Source organism: Dipodomys merriami, unplaced genomic scaffold, assembly GCF_024711535.1.
Source record: "Dipodomys merriami isolate MVZ:Mamm:240054 unplaced genomic scaffold, mDipMer1.0.p SCAF_1139, whole genome shotgun sequence".
In the NCBI taxonomy this organism is placed as follows: domain Eukaryota; kingdom Metazoa; phylum Chordata; class Mammalia; order Rodentia; family Heteromyidae; genus Dipodomys; species Dipodomys merriami.
The window spans coordinates 15793-28885 of NW_027202426.1; the positions used below are offsets into that span (position 1 = coordinate 15793).

General features: G+C 41.0%; 1 long non-coding RNA gene across 1 annotated transcript; it reads right to left on the bottom strand.

Annotated features, from left to right (window-relative positions):
- Nucleotides 1-984: 984 nt before the first annotated feature.
- Nucleotides 985-4316, bottom strand: LOC138822657 (uncharacterized). Its single transcript, XR_011370603.1, has 2 exons — nt 4002-4316; nt 985-3603 (listed from the first exon to the last, which is right to left on the bottom strand). It is a non-coding gene; the product is annotated as an uncharacterized lncRNA (long non-coding RNA).
- Between the last annotated feature and the right edge of the window lie 8777 nt (nt 4317-13093).

Here is a 13093-nt window from a genome sequence, read left to right on the forward strand (position 1 = left end):
CAGCAACCCCACTTTTACAAACAAGAGCTTATCTTAAGCCTTGCTAACTATTTACTCCACCTCTCGATCCCCACCACCTGCCTAACTAGGGCTTGAACTTATGACCTGAGTGCTGTCCCTCAGCTTACTCATTCAAGGATAACACTCTACCCCTTGGCCCACAGCTCCAATTCAAGCTTTCTGTGGTTAATTAGATATGAGTCTCATAGATTTTCCTGCTCAGTCTGGTGTCATACATGTCATATCTTAGCCTCCTGAGTATCTAAGATTGCAGGCATGAGCCACTGCCACCCAGTTACAAAGTCCTATTCATGACAGTGCCCATATAGAGATGTTGTTTAAACAACCGCAGATGGGAGCCGTTAAGTCTGAAACTTCAGGTGTTCATTGGGAATGATCCCTCATGCAGTGGACATGGGGATCTGGCCCTACTCATTGCCTCAAATCCCAGACCCAATGGGCAGCAAGAGGCTTGGGAGTTTACCACTGAAGTCACAAGTGTCTGTGTGAGAAGCCCTATGTGTTCCTGGCTTGTGCAGTTCCTGAGGTGTGAAGGGGAAGTAGACCCAGAATGTGGAAAGGAGTTAAACATGCTGTGGCCAGGCATGTGATCCTGGGATGGACACAGGGTCAGTAAGTCCAGTGGACACAACCTGAATGTCCTTAGCATGGCTGTTGGGCACGGTCTATGGTACCAAACTGTCAGCTGACAGCACTGTCCCCTCAGAAGTGTGGCCCAAGGAACACAACTCAGGAAGAGTAGGGATGGAATGGAGCTATTCCCAGGATGCCAGATGGTGTCTTGGAGGCTGAGGTATGTCCATGAATCATGGGTGGCCACTCAGCTGCACACAGGCATGCCCTAGCAAAGCACTTGCCACTATCCCTCCCACCATTGTTACTCCTCTTTTCCTTTCCCAATTGAAGGTGTTATACCCAAGTCCTAGAGATCCTCCAACAACCACTGAGAGACCAGGCAACCCGAACTGCAAAATGCAAGGTTTATTCAACAAGCCAAGGCTTGGGCCTCGTCCCATACCCGCAGAAGGCAAAAAACACAAAATTACAGCAATGCTATGGTTTAGGGACAAGTTCGATTGTGATCGGTCAGGGACCAGGTGTCTGCTTGAACCATCAAGGCAGACAACTCTTGTGGTTAATCTTCTGCTGACTGGGTCGCGAAACCATCTTGTTCTTGGGTGTTCTGCAATCTTTAAAAAACAGTTCTCAAAAATTTTGCACAAACATGTTATTATTCAGCTCATTTTTGCAACCTTTGCAACATTAACTCAGAACAGGAATTAGAGACTGACACAAGTCAACTTTAGAAGCTGTCACAATATGGCTTTAGTTTGGTTCTTACATTCCCCCCTTGAGTTTTGGCACAGTTATCAATCTTGATGACATTACATCTCAGTTTCAACATCAGATGTGTTTACAGGAGTATAGGTGTGTTGTACCATTAATTGTATTGTAACAATCTGTTTAGCAAGCAAGGCCCAACAGTAAGCAATAGCAGTAATATAAGCAAGGGTCCAATTAATGTAGAAATTAAGGTAGTTAACTAAGGAGAAAAATTAAACCATGATTCAAACGATCCTTGTCCAGCCTCTTACTTTTTCTTTCATTCTTCTAATCCTTCCCTAACTTTTGCCATGTTATTTTTTACTACCCCTGAGTGATTTACATAAAAACAGCATTCTTCTCCTAATGCAACTCATAGTCCACCTTGTTGTAAAAATAGTAAGTCTAGTCCTCTTCTATTCTGTAAGGCCACCTCTGTTAAAGAGGTTAAAGAATCTTGCAAGTGGGAAATTGAGCTTTCTATTCTTTTAATCTCATCTACTGATTCCCTCATGGCTGAATAATGCTGTTCCTGTCTTGTTAAAGCCGCTATTCCTGATCCTAACCCTCCAATGCTTGCACCTAACAGCAGGCTAATTGTAATAGCTGTGAAAGGCTCTCATTTATATCTATCTTTCTTAAATTTTGGAGCTTCATATAAACCTAAAAATTCCTCATTACTATGGTAAAAAAAAAGTCTTGGTAACAATCTTATCATCACACAATATTCCCCTGCATTCATTATAACTTATATGCACACAACTAGTTAGTCCAGATTGATTATACACCCACCATGTATTGCTAGGAGGGATCAAATATTTCATCTGTTCATTCCCCTTCTCAGGCTGTTTTATGATTTTGTTGGTTATCCAGTTCATATCCTGAGGTACTTCACCTATGCAGATCCCTTGACCTGTAACTCAGCCCATTGTTAATCCAACTTGACTAGTCCATCTGCACTCATTTTGGTTCACAGACCTCGTTACATTACCTACCACTGCTATCCCCTCATAATAAGGTGGAACAGTGTCATAGCATAGCCAACAAGAGTTAGTTAATTCTGAGGTAGAGGCATTTAATAATGCAAAGGAACCTATAACCAATTCTATTCGTGGATTTTTAGGCAATGCTAGTACTAGGTCCACTGGTTCTACTTTTCTGGGGGTGGCTGCCCTACTAATGTAGTGTGTTACTCTGTAACTATAGGGTAGTTACGTTTTCAGGTTGGGGTGGTGCAGGTGGGGCTTTCTCAGGCCGAATAGGCTGAATAACCTGGTTAGGGCCCACTGGGGCGATTCTAATGACTTCTTGTCTAAGGTTTATTCTGAAAATTAATCATGGTCATAATCATCCTTATGTAGCCTCAGTCCCCATGTCCTTCCTTGGGCCCAACCAAAATTGTTTCCCTTTCTCAGTAAACGTAATAGTTAGAGGATTACACCGGAATTCTTTGCACGGTCCATCTAGAATTGCTCCACAATTTTTTTCACCCTGATAGGTCCATTTTCTAGCCATAGTAATAAGGTCCCAGTTAGAGGACGGCTTCCAATGTCCATCTCCTGTGGTTTCACAACCCCATTCTTTGCAAAAATAGTCTTGTTCATAACCACACCTTTTTGCAAGATCTGGGCTCCTCCCATCCCTAGGACAGACATAGATAGGCCATCTCCCTAAGTAATATCTTCTGGCTGGGGTTGCACATCCTCCTGGCCTGTTGTCTAGTCCATGTGAGTTACAATGTCTTTTTGTTGCTGTACGAGTTGTTTGGCCATTGCATTCAGGCAGTTTGCTAGGGTCATAATGGTAGGGAATATCCCAACTCCCAATTGCTAAATCACATAAGTCTATTGTTAAGTCTGGCCACCAGGTATTAAGTGGGGCTTCTGTTGTTGCCACAGGGATAGGTTTGCCCATTTAGGATTCACCAGCCAACATAGTTGGTAAGGGGCAGAAGGGTTAATTCCCTTTACCACAGTGCTTATCAATAGTAGAATCAGTCCTTGGACAATCTTCTGATCTTCAATTTTAGTGGGTTGCTTGGGTGAGGCACACCCTCCATGCTGACACTGAAGATGCTGCTGGTCCTCCTCCTCAGGATTGAAGGGATCAGCTGGCTTGGCATGGGTGTGGTGGATCCATGCAGTTACTCCGTCCACCTTTAAAGCTGTAGGAGTGGTCAGAATCACCATGTATGGCCCTTTCCACCTGGGCTCCAGTGTCCTTGGGTGATGCCTTCTGACCAGGACTCAGTCCCCAGGCCTGAAAGAGTGAGGAGTGGGTATAGAAGCAGATTCATAAATGGCTTTTATCTTAGGACAGATTTCTCCTTGCACCTTCTGCAAGGACGGAACAGTGGTTATTAAGTCTCCATTACCTAGCTCAGCCAATAATTCTGATTGGAGACTAAGGATCATTGGAGGTGGATTGCCAATCATGATCTCAAAGGGAGTCAATCCTAACTGGTAAGGAGAGTTCCTAACTCTGAACAGGGCCAAGGGAGGAAGGGTCACCCAGTCTGCGCCAGTCTCCAAGGCTAATTTAGTCAAGGTCTCTTTTAGTGTCCGATTCATTCTTTCAACCTGTCCTGAACTCTGGGGTCTATAAGCACAGTGCAATTTCCAATCTGTCCCCAGTGCAGTGGCTATTCCCTGACTTACCTTGGATACAAAGGCTGTTCCATTGTCCGACCGTATTACTGCAGGAAACCCATATCTTGGGAGAATTTCCTCTACAATCTTCTTGGTCACTATTCCCGCAGTCTCTTGCTTGGTTCGGAAAGCCTCAGTCCATCCTGAAAAGATGTCTACAAACACTAGTAAATACTTATAACCAAACTTTCCTTTCTTAAGTTCAGTGAAAGCCACTTCCCTGGCCTAGTCACCCTTATTCGGCTTCCATTAACTTCCTCTCCCCTTCTGGCATTAGTTAGCTGACATGCTCTACATTTTTTAACAATGTCTTCTATTAGTCCATTTCCTTCTCTTATCTTGATTTTCGAGCCTCTTAGCAAGTCCTGCATCCTCCTGGTTCCCATGTGTGAGGCATGGAGAATTCTTTTTAACATCTGTAGTCCTAGAACTCGGAGAATTAAAAATTTTGCGTGAGCTAGGTGCCACCATCCATCTAGTTTTGGGGCCATAGGAAGGAAGTTTTGATGCCCATTCCTCTGCCTTTACTGGTAGCATTCTAGGTCCAGGATGTATGTGTCTGGCCACCAAGGTGATTAATTTTCCAGCTGCTGCTTGTCTAGCAGTCTGATCGGCCAATCTGTTGCCTTTCGCTGTGTTGGTGTCCCCTTTTTGATGCCCTGGACAGTGCATGATGGCCAGCTGTACTGGCTCCCACACAACTCTAAGCAGTCCCAAAAATCTCTTCCTTATTTTTAATAGATTTTCCCTCTGCTTTTAGCAGGCCTCTTTCTTGATATATAGTTCCCTGTATATGGGTTGTTGCAAAAGCATACCGACTGTCTGTGTAGACATTCATTCTTTTCCGTCCAGCCACGTTTAAGGCTTTTGTTAATGCTACTAGCTCCACTCACTGGGCTGAGGTCCCTCTGGGCAATGCTTCGGCCCATACTGCCTGATCTTCCGTGGTCACTGCAGCTCCCGCATATCTGTGTCCATCCCTGATGAAACTGCTTCCATCGGTGTACCGGGTCAGGTCAGGATTCTGCAGTGGTTGGTCTTGTAGGTCTGCTCTGGTCCCATGGACATGAGCTAGTATTTCCTCACATTGATGTAGCGGCTGCTCGTAGTCAGGATCTTGCAGTAGAGTAGCTGGGTTGAGGGAAGTTGGCATGCAAAAGGTTAAGTGTCCTGAGTTGAGCAGGAAAGCCTGATAATGGGTCATCGTCTCATTGCTTACCCATCTATCAGGTGGTTGCTTAAGAACTCCTTCCAGAGCATGGGGAGTGGCCACAGTCAGGGGCTGTCCCAGCGTTATTTTTGTGGCATCTTTAACCAGGAGAGCCACTGCTGTTATTATTCTTAAGCATGGTGGCCATCCAGTTGCCACAGTGTCCAGCCTTTTTGATAAATAGGATACAGGCCTTTTCCATGGTCCCAGCTTCTGGGTTAGCACTCCCTTAGCCACTCCCTCCTTTTCATCCACAAAAAAGGGTAAAAGGTTTATATACATCTGGCAAGGCCAATGCTAGGGCCTGCAAGAGGAGTCGTTTCCGAAGTTCAAAGGCCTGCTGTTGTGCATCAATCCAAATAAAGTTATTTTCTTTTAGTTTTGTGGCCTCATACAGGGGATGGGCTATTTCTGCAAAGCCTGGTATCCAGTCTGCAGAATCCTGCAGTCCCCAGAAACTCCCTCACTTGCTTTGGAGTTTTTGGAGAGGGTATCTTTAACACAGTCTCTTTCCTTGCCTCAGTCAGCCACCTCTGCCCATCTCTGAGGATATATCCCAAATACTGTATTTCTGGTTTACAAAGCTGGGCTTTCTTAGCCGATGCCCGATACCCCAGCCCTTCCAGAGTTTGTAACAGATTGGCAGTTCCTTCTCTGCATTCTAATTTGGTCTTAGTGGCTATCAGTAGATCATCAACATACTGCAACAGACTCACCCCTGGGTTCCTTTCCCGATACTCATGTAGGTTTTCATGAAGTGCTTCATCAGAGTAGGGAAATTTTTGAATCCCTGGGGAAGTCTAGTCCAGATTAGCTGTCCACTGATGCCTCCCTCAGGATCATACCACTCAAATGCAAACAATACCTGTCTTTTCAGGGCCAGGGGAAGGCTGAAAAAGGCATCTTTTAAGTCCAGGACTGAATACCATTTCCTATCCAGAGGTAAGGAACTCAGCAAAGTATAAGGATTTGGCACAGTTGAATGAATGTCCATTACTCTTTTATTTACTTCTCTCATGTCCTGAACTGGCCTATAATTGGAGCTGTTGGGCTTCTGAACGCGCAGTAAAGGTGTGTTTCTGGCTGATTGCGTCTGTATGACTCCTTTTATCAACCTGCGTATATGTGGAATTATGACTTTTCAGGCATCAATGGACATAGGATACTGCTTTATTTAAACTGGGTCTGCTCCTGATTTCAGCACTTTGGGGGACTCTGTATGACATCTGGATAAGGACTAAATCTAGAACTCATTTGAGCAAATCTGTTCTGATTCTGGAGGTGTCCAGAGGTCAGACTACAGATGAATGCCCACCATTATGAATATTATCCATGTTGACCCCATTATCATTGGACTGCAAATATAATATCCAGTGCCTCAGGCAAATGGAAATCTCTTGGAGGAGTGGTCAGTTGGAGCCTCCTATTTTCCCCCAAACACTCATCATTTTGGTCATCCCAACATGTGAGAATAAATGTGCTCATTTATTCTACAATTCGATCTGAAATAGCTATTACCTGCCAGGATCCAGACTCCATTCCCGTATCCTCCTCCTTGCCTCCATGACATGAATCTCTTCTTGTGTAAAACTGCCTCTCTGTGCCTGTATGGAAATTGGAGATTGTAAGGGTTTATGTATAAAACTTAAAGGGGTGAAAGGATCCAAGAGTTGGCATATAAAACACAATTGTTAGGCATCAGTGGCTAACATCTGTAATCCTAGCTATGCAGGAGGCAGAGATATTGAGGGTCATGGTTCAAAGCCAGTCTAAGCCAAAAATTAGAGAGAATCTTATCTCCAATGCACCAACACAAAGATAGAAGTAGAGGTCTGCCTTAAGTGGTAGAACACCAGCTTTGAGCAAAAGAGCTAAAGGACAGTAAGCAGACCCTGAGATCAAGCTCCAGGATCAGCAAAAAAAAGGTTGAAAAATTTCATAATAAAAAATACTTGGGGGAAAAAAGAAGAAAAACCATTCCACACGTCTTCCCTAACTTAGGGGAGTTGTGCCCCAAACCATGCTGACAATTGATTCTGAAGCATGAATAAAAACAAGAACTCAGAGTAGATAAGGAAACCTGAGGTTGCTGAGACTCTAGCATTTCTTTCCTTCTGTCTTATTTTTTTTGTCATCGTGGGGTTTCAACTCTGAACCTGGGTGCTGTCCCTCAGCTTTTCAGCTCAAGGCAAGCGCTCTACCACTTGAGCCACAGCACCACTTCTGGTTTTCTGAGTAGTTTATTGGAGATAAGAGTCTCAAGGACTTTCCTGCCTGGGCTGGCTTTGAACTGAGATCCTCAGATCTCAGCCACCTGAGTAGCTAGGATTACAGGTGTGAACCACCAGCGCTGGGCTTCGCATTTTTTTCTAATTGGAATACCAAAGCAGAGATAGCCACATTTTCTAGCAAGATATGAGAAATTGTTTTCTGCAGAACCCAAACATCTCACAGAGAAAAGACTTCAAGAAGAAAATACCCCTCAGAATTCTCCTAAGTCAGCCCAACCAATCATCATAAAATGCAAACATACATGCACACAAAAAGGTCTGGATGAACCCTGTCATTGGTACCCATGCTTAAATGAAAGCAGACAACCAAAGAAGATTGATGTAAGAGAAAAGAACGACAACAGAAAAAGAGAAGATAGGAAACATACTTTGGAGGTGTCAGAGGTGAGAGGAGAGAGGAACAAATGCTATTCAGGAAGATGAAAAACTGAAAGAGAAAAACAAAATCTGTCCTTAGCCTGTGAGAGAGAGCAGCCAGAGACACTGAATCCATAAAGTTAAAATATGATTCTATTAAAAGAGTCATAACAAAGCTGAAAGAACTCTTGGAAAATAAGGATGTGATTGGAGAAATAAAAACCTAAGGATCATAAGACAGAGTAGAAGATAATCTATCAAATATAAATACATAAAAGACTAAACAATGGATAACAAGGAAGAAAATACTAGAAACACAGATAATCCATCCAGAAATTCCAGCACCTGTGTAACAGGAAGTCTGATACAGAAATGAGGGAAGAATAGAAAGGCAGTAATCACAGAATATTTTCTAATTCTTTCCTATAAGGAAATAACCTGAGTTTCCACAGTGAGAGGCTCAGCACAAGCTGAGCTATAATTACAAGCTCACGCCTGTAATCCTAGGTACTCAGGAGGCTGAGATCTGAGGATCATTGTTCAAAGCCAACCTAGTCAGCAAAGTCCCTGTCAGCCTCTTATCTCTAAAACTCAAAAACCCAGAAGTGGTGCTGTGGCTCAAGTGGTAGAGCACTAGCTGTGAGCACAAAAAGGTTCTGGGACAGTGTCCAGGCCCTGAGCTCAAGCCCCACAACAGACAACAACAAAAACAAAGATCAGTACAGGATAAAACAGGCTTAAGTCAAGGCTAGTGCTCAACAATCAATGATCAAAGAAATTTCTCATTTCTCCAGATGAAGAACAAAAGATACAAATGTTGTTTTTGGTGGTGATGGTATTTTTGCTTTTTTTTTTTTTCTTCTGTGAGGTGAGTAAAGAAAGGACCAGAAAGGGAGGAAAGGAGAATAAACAAATGGACTCATGCAATTCAGTAGACACTATCTGGAAAATGACATATAACTTGTGGGGAGGGATGGGAGGGGGAAACAGGGAAAGTAAAGGAAGGGGTGACAGTGTCCAAAAGAAGAAATGTACTCATTACTTGACTTATGAAATGGTAGACCCTCTGTACAACACATTAAAGTTATATTAAAATATATCAACAATAAATTACATTAAATTATATTTAAATTTTTGTATTAAAATTTAAATTATATTAAAATTAAAATCATATTTGAAAAGCTAAAAATTCCCCTAGAGAAAAAAAAAACACTTGAATACATACCAATGCTCACTCAATAGAACTTCATGAAACTTTAAAGAAAATGAAACCAGTCCTTTTAAATGAGAAGAGAAAATAATTTTATAACCCAGAGTCCTCTTCCCAAGTTAAAGGTCAATGAAGTGCAGAGATTAAATCAGTGTTATTTCAGAAAACAGTTTTCCTTTCAATGTTTGTTCCTGTGGTGTCTATTCTGAGAAAACTCCCAAAAGAAGCTCTTCACTATGGTCAATAGACACATGAAGAAATGCTCAATTTCTCTAGCCATAAAAGAAGTGTTAATCAAAACAACATTGAGATTCCACCTCACCCCACTTAGAATGGCTAGAATCAAGAAAACCAGTAACAACAGATGTTGGAGGTGATGTGGACAGAAGGGAAGCCCATTGCATTATTAGTGAGAGTGGAAACTTGTTCAACAACTTTTGGAAAGTAGTATGGAAGTTCCTCAAAAGACTCCACATAAAGCTCCCCTATGACCCAGCAATCCCACTTTTGGGCCCCAAATGATCACAAACAAAACTACACTAAAGCTACCAGCACAACTATGTTTATCTCAGCATTATTTAACATAGCTAAGCTATGGAACCAACTCAGATTCCCTCGGTAGATGAATGGATCAAGGAAGCATGGTGTATATATATATATATATATATATATATATATATATATATATATATATATATATACACACAATGGAATTCTATGCCTCCATCAGAAAGACTTGGAAAAAAATTATATTAAGTGAAGTCAGGCCCAAAGAAACATAGGTCCCATGGTTTCTCTTATTTGCAATAACTGGTATATGTCTAGGACATGCAGCAAAGGTCAAAAGCTATATACATATGACCATATAAGATGATGTTAAACAAAATGAACCCAAAGATAGACAGTGGGTTTTTTTCTTTCTAGCTATTGTTTTTAACATATTTATAATGTAGTATGTGCTTTTTTTGTTTCTTTGGTCTGTTCCTTCCCCATGGTAAAATCCCTGTTTTATTCTAGTGTCCTACTTCTTGTATATACATTTTTCTAATTTGGGGAGGGGAAGGGAAAAAACAGGTGCTTAAATAGGGATAGAGGTTGGCTCATTGTAACAATGAGATGTACAAGACAATATGTTGAAAACAAACAAACTTTACAACTTCAGGCACGGGGGAGGGGAGTGGGGAGAGGAGTTGGGGAGGTAGGGAAGAAAGGAATGGTAGGGGAAAAACAAAGGAGGGGTAACAATGCTTGATAGGAAATGTACTCATTACCTTACTCATGCAACTGTAACCTCTGTACAGTAACCCCTCTGTACAGTATCTTTACAATAAAAATATATATTAAAAAACAAGCTCTTCACCAAGATGACAAGAGCAAAAAAGCAAGGTGATGGACATGAGGTTTAGTTGGGGAAAAGAAGAGAAGAAATTCACAAAGATGACAACAGGAGAGACCCCAATAGGAGAGTGGACAGAAAATACAGAAACAGGGACATATACAGGTTCAAACAAGTCAGAAACTCAACAGGTCATAGCTCCAAAAATATGTTCTAGAACATTTCCAGAAAGTATGTTCTTGAATGGGTTCTAGAATAGGCACTGGAATAGTTTCCAGGATTGGGTCTGGAATGTATTCTAGAATCTGTTGTACAATGTTTTCTACAATCAGTTGTACACCCAATATGTCTGAAAGTAGTGAAGAGAAATGAGAACACATAACGACAGTATGGTTGATGGAGGCATATTTTAATCTTTAATTTTAATTTTTAATTACATTTAATTTTAAATTACATATGTATATAATTTATACATAAACTTTATGTACACATTTATTTATATATTTATATAATTTTATATAATTTATGTATAAATATACATTGGCATATATTATATTATACCATTATATTATACATATATTACATTATAATTACTTTAAATTATATACATATATATGTATTTATTCACAAATTATATACATATATGTAAAGGCAAGTCCACAGAAAATAAAGTTAGAATCATGTCTTTGTGGCTTAGCAAAGAATGACATTCACCTAAAGTAAGCTTCCAATATTCATGTAATCACCTATGTAGTACCCACAGGAAGGATTCAAAGGATGAAGATGGGATTTGTGCATTAAAGGGGTATTGGGGATGACCAATAACTACTATTTCTCTTTAGTGGAGCATGTGTGCCAGAACTGGGACTTGAACTCGGGGCCTGGACCCTGACCCTGAGCTTTTGTGCTCAAGGCTAGCACTCTACGACTTGAGCCACAGCTCCACTTCTAGCTTTTTGGTGTTTAACAGGAGATAAAGAGTTTCACAGACTGCTTTTCTGCCTGAGTTGATGTTGAACCATGATCCTCAGATCTTCCTTACAGGTGTGAGCCACCGGTGCCCAGCTGACACACACTATTAAAGGTACAAAATTGAAATTGTTGGTTACCATATATATAGTCAATTATCCTTGAAAGAAGTATTTGATTCTGTAAACTTTTATTCAAAATGAAAAACTATCCAGGCACTGGTGGCTCATATATTTAATCCTAGAGACTCAGAAGGCTGAGATCTGAGGATCTTAATCTGAAGCAAAAAGAAGCTGGAAGCGGAGCTGTGGCTCAAGTGGTCGAACTAGCTTTGAGCAAAAGAAGCTCAGGGACAGCACCAGGACAGGCACAAAAAAAAAATTAAAACCATATTTAGATGCATGGAACTGAATGCCCTAAATTCAAGACCCAGGTCAGGTACAAAAATATTTTAAACCATATTTAGATGCATGGAACTGAATATGGAGCTTATATATAAACCCCACCATCTAGAGCCAAGTGATTTTTGACCATGCCCAGAAAAGACAAGCAGGCACTGGAAAAGGGACAATCTTTTCAATACATGAGACTGGAGAAATTAGATATCTTCCCTGCAGATGAATAAAATCAGATCCCTATCTCTCAGCAGTTTTAAAAAAAGAAATCAACTCAAATGGATCCATGATTTAAATGAAGATTTGAAACTGTGTGATTATGATGTTTATGTGTAACATTTCAATCAGGTAATACTTTATTTTCCTCATGCATTTTCTTTTGAGACTGGGACTCAATTTGGGTATCTGATGTTTTTGCTCAGCGGCTGGTGCTCTATCACCTGAGCCATGCCTCCAACCCCAAACACGATTGCTTTATGACAATTGCAAATTAGGGACAAGTACTGGGAAAAGCAGACTAGCACATTACTTACAGGAACACACAAAGGATCAAGGCCATCACAAGCCAAGTCCCTATAGAATAATGAGATGAGATTGTTTTTACAATCAAATGACTCTCACTCTCTTACCTTTCCTTCTGGCCTCCTCAATTAGAGCCAAGCAGCTTTTGGTTACATTCATATAGGTAAACTTTCTTCTCTAAAACCTTTTTCTTATTAGACAACTTAAAAAGTAAAAATAATCCAGATGCTGGTGGCTCACACCTATAATCCTAGCTATTCTGGAGGCTGAAATATGAGGATTGAGGTCCAAAGCCAGCCCATGAAGGAATGTATCTGAGACTCTTATCTCCAATAAACCATCAGAAAACAAGAAGTGGTACTGTGGCTCAAAGTGAAAGATAGCTAACCTTGAGCTGAATAGCTCAGGGACAGTTCCCAGGCCCTGAGTTCAAGCCCCAAGACTGTACAAAAAAAAAAGCAAAAATACCTTTTTGAATACACAGATGAACAATTACACTTTCACTAAGCTCCCTTCCAAAAAAGGACAGAATACAAACATACATAGTAGCACAAAAGAATTTTTTTATTGCGAAAATACTGTACAGAGGGGTTACAATTACATGGGCAAAATACTGAATACATTTCTTATTAAGCATTGTAGCCTCCTCCTTTGTTTACCCTTCTCTTCCCATCCTAACTCCCCCCCCAAGTTGTAAAGTTCATTTTCGACATGACAACTTGTACTTCTCATTGTTGCAACAGGTCCACCTGTATCCTTATTTAAACAACTTGTTTTTCCCTTCCCCTCCACAAATTATACCGACATCAAA